Source organism: Panthera uncia, chromosome B1 (genome assembly GCF_023721935.1).
Source record: "Panthera uncia isolate 11264 chromosome B1, Puncia_PCG_1.0, whole genome shotgun sequence".
In the NCBI taxonomy this organism is placed as follows: Eukaryota; Metazoa; Chordata; class Mammalia; order Carnivora; family Felidae; genus Panthera; species Panthera uncia.
The window spans coordinates 3,395,718-3,400,051 of NC_064811.1; the positions used below are offsets into that span (position 1 = coordinate 3,395,718).

General features: G+C 59.0%; 1 protein-coding gene across 1 annotated transcript in view; it reads left to right on the top strand.

Moving 5' to 3' along the window:
- The window catches only part of ABLIM2 (actin binding LIM protein family member 2), a 138,836-nt gene that overhangs the window by 82,860 nt on the left and 51,642 nt on the right, over positions 1-4,334 (top strand). The window lies entirely within an intron of this gene.

Sequence of the window (4,334 nt, forward strand, 5' to 3'; positions counted from 1 at the left end):
TGTGTGCATATGGGTATATGTGTGTACAGATGTGTGTGGGCGTGCACATATGGGGATATACATGTGTAAATGTATGTGTTTACATATGTGTATGTGTGTGTATGGATATATATGTGTATGTGTGTGCATATGGGTAGATGTGCGTGCAGGTGTGTGTGGTATGTGCATGTATGTGTGTATGCACACACATGGGCATACACATGTGTAAATGTATATGTTTACATATGTGTATGTGTGCATGTGGTATATGTATATATAGGTATATTGTGTGTGCACAGATTTATATGTACATGTGCATATGGGTATATGTATGTGAAAATATGGATTTGGCAAGACCTAACCCAGTGCATAGTGCATCGCTGTCATTAAAAATAGTAATCGTGATAGTATCTTTTTAAATGTTTATTTTTGAGAGAGGGAGAGAGAGACAGAGCAGAGAGAGAGGGAGACACAGAACCCGAAGCAGGCTCCAGGCTCTGAGCCATCAGCACAGAGCCCGACGCGGGGCTCGAGCCCACGAGCTGTGAGATCGTGACCTGAGCCCGAGTCGGACGCTCAACTGAGTGAGCCACCCAGACGCCCCAAACACGAACCACTCTTTTAAACACACTGGTGTTTGTGAAAGACCAGGTATTGTTGTGACCGTGCAGTGAGCAGAGACACTGGTCACTGTTGTCACGACTACTTGCAAGGCTCCGCGACAGTCCACAGTGGCGCTTACTGGGTTTGCCTTCGACTGAAGCAGACGGGCCTCAGGCCGGAGCACCCCGGCTGTCCCTCCCCCATTAGCGTGGTGCCCGCTCCCAGTTGGCGCACGTCCTCGACCTCCCTCACCGAGGAGGCGTGAGTCCTGCGAGACGAGCCCTTCCTATCTCGGGGCTCTGCCTTGCTTTTGCTTTCGTGTCTTTCCTGGCATCTGCTGTTGCCCTACTGTGCGCCTGACCCCGTGCTTGCTGCCGGACTTCGGGAGGGTGGCCCTGGTCCCCGTGGCGGCTCGGTGTGCTTGGAAGGACAGCAGCAGTCCGGCATTTCACCGGTGCGAGAGGAAAGATGAATACCATCGTCCCCCGCCAGTGCCCGCGTGGCCACTGTTAATATTTTGGAGCACGCCCCGTGGGTCTCCGGGTCCCTTTTCTCTCTGTGTATTTTCTTTTAAGCACAGTGAGGTCACACTGAATATTTGTTGCAGCCTCTGTTCACTGTGGCAGTAAATCAGTAACTAGGCATACATAACATCAGCATTATTGCGTTATGACCTATTATTATGGACAGCTATCATAAGTATGATGTCCTGTGTGGCCGTGTATTGTTATTGTTTATTATGCCGGGTGGAGTGTGGGAGAGAGAAAGGCGCAGGGAAACCACATGAACCTGTACACACGCCCCAGTGGCCCTCCGCCAGTCAGAGAGCCTGTTGTCACGGCGACCGCCGAAGGCTTTGGCGGGAGAGGAAATGGGTCTGTGAGCCCCGCTGGACGGGACAGATGCCCAAGAGCCAGGCGGAGCCACTTTCCGGGGTGGGAGCGGGCACGAATGGCGCCATCAGGCCGCCTCTGCGGTCCCTGCTGTCAGGGGCCGACCCAGGGCAGGGCCGGCCTCACTGACCCGGGCACCGCGGGGCTGGGATGGCCGCGGGCAGATGCTCTGATCGGGGTGGGATCCCGAGGCAGGGACTGGGGGGGAGGCACCTGCAGGCCTTGCCCCGCCCCTCACTCCACTGTCAGCTTGAATTTGATGTCCGCGGAATCCAACAGGTGGTGTCCCCATTTTACATGCGGAGATGGAGGCCCAGAGCGTCCTCCTGACTTTGGCAAATGCCCCGTGGATTTTAATTCAGTTCTCAAGCACGTCCCAAGGACCTTGCCGTGCTGGGCACGGAGTCAGGGAGAAGGACTCCATCATGAATCAGAGACTCGTTGGGCCCCCAGGAGCCGCAGGCCCAGACAAGGGGAGACAGACACACCTACCAACGTCTGCACCTTGACTTAAAGGAGACAAACACAAACGTGAAACCAGATGGCGGAGGGGAGCAGGGACGGTCTCCCAGACAGGGAGGCCTGGACTGGGTCTGGAAGAACAGCCAGGCAAAAGGGACTGGGATGGGCGTGGCCGAGAGAGAGAGAGACAGAGAGACAGAGAGACAGAGAGAGAGAGAGAGAGAGAGCGCACGGGAGTGCAAGCTCACAGCAGGTGCCAGGCCCCCGGGCTCTGGATGGCTGGGCAGCCATAAGGAGCTCCTTGTGGCAGGTAGCGTGGCTCTGAGGGGCGGGTCACTAGGACAGGCAGAGGCACAGGGACAGCTCAGAAGTTCTGATCAGGGCCCATCCCGACTACGGACAACAGACTTAGAAATTAAAAAAAAAATTTTTTTTTAACGTTTATTTATTATTGGGAGACAGAGGGACATAGAGCGTGAGCAGGGGAGGGGCAGAGAGAGGAGGAGACACAGAATCGAAAGCGGGCTCCAGGCTCTGAGCTGTCAGGACAGAGCCCGACGTGGGGCTCGAACTCAAACTGCGAGATCATGACCTGAGCCGAAATCGGTCACCCAACTAACAGAACCACCCAGGGGCCCCCAGACTTAGGATTTGAACTCAGGTCCTCAGAACCCTGCCCAGGCTCCAAAGGGAAGAGTCAGAGATCTGAGACCTCACACATTCACTCTCTCAACCTGTGTCACAAACGGCAGCATTCACCCCGAGAGCACCCACCAGACTCATGAGAGCCCTGGGGTCAGGTGGTCAGGGAAGGCTTCCTAGAGGAGGTGGGCTGGGGCTACTGAACCGGGGGCTGAGCCTGGCATGCGGGGGCACAGGGAGGAGACCCCTCAGGGCCAGCGGGTTGGGAATGTCAGCAGCGCACTTGGGGAACCACAGCGAGGGCTTGCGTCACCCACCCAGAGGGGCTGGAGGGCAGGGTGTCGTCGCTGGGGCTCCAGAGACGCGGCCCTGGCAGGGAAGGGGGCACGGCTCTGGCGTCAGGCAGCCTGGGCCTCTTCCCGCCCACGCCTCCCTGGCTGTGTGACTCTGGGCGAGCTACCTAACCTCTCTGGGCTCTGGACTCGTCGTCGATGAAGTGGAGCGACCATGGGTGCCCCCAGCACGGGCTCGCTCTGAGAATCTGGTGAGCCAAGAATAGAAGGCTTAGTCTCGTGCCATCCCGGGCAAGAGCTCGTGGTATCGGCAGCTGCTGTTGGCGACATTTGTTCGGAGCAAGTGCGGCAGGAAGGCCCCCAGGAGGCTCTTGCTGGGTCCAGATGTGAGCGGTGAGGGCCTGGACCAGAGCGTCCTGTGACCTGGGCACAGCGGACAGGAGCGTGGGGCCCGTGCCGGCCTTGGTACGGATGCTACGGGATCCGGGGCCGAGTAGAGGCTTCTCTCCGGGTCTGGGGAGAGCCGAGCCGGTGGGGACAGCCTGACCGCCACCTTTGCCCACGGCCGGCGACGCCAGGCTGACACGGATCCCGAGAGGGGAACGCGGTGGGGAGGAGGTGACCCCGTGCGTCGGCTCCGGGACGGGTGGGCACGTGGGCACCTGCAAGGGGAACGTGGGGACCGACACAGATAATCGTCCCCGCCGTGACCGCTGGGGGTCAGGTTGCGTGTGTGCTCCTGCCCAGCTCTAGGACCTGTTTGAGCCCGTCGTGTGCCCCCAGGCAGCCCCCGGAGCCAGGGAGGGGCGGCAGCCGGGGGCAATAGCCTGGGAGCAGTGGGGGCGATGCAGGGGGGAGGCTGGGCCGAGTCACAGGGGAGCAAGGGGCCAGGGGGCCCTCGCCAGCGCAAGCGAGCGTCACCAGTGAGCGCCTGCCGTGGGGCGGGGCGCGGTCCTTGCCCCACCTGAGCCCGGGGCCCAGCCGGCCTGTCAGACGCCAGGCACTTTGCTGCCGTATCTCAAGAGCTCAAAATTGCTGCGTGTGCGTGCGTGTGTGTGCGTGTGCGTGTGTGTATGGGTGTGTGTGCGTGTGCGCGCGTGTGTGCGTGCGTGTAAGGGTGCGTGTCGATGTGTACTGGTTTGGGAGGGTGCCGTTATGTGTGCAAGTACGTGCTATTGCACAGGAGTGGGTGTGTGTGTGTGTGTGTGCGTGCGTGCGCGTGCCTGCGTGTGCGTGTAAGGGTGTGTGTTGATGTGTACTGGTTTGGGAGGGTGCCACTATGTGCACAAGTATGTGCTGTTGCACGGGAGTGGGTGTGTATGTGCGTGCGTGTGTGCGTGCATGTGTGTGCGTGTAAGGGTGTGTGTCGATGTATACTGGTTTGGGAGGGTGCCGTCATATGTGTAAGTATGTGCTGTTGCACGGGAGTGTGTGTGTGTGCGTGCATGCGCGTGTGTGTGTG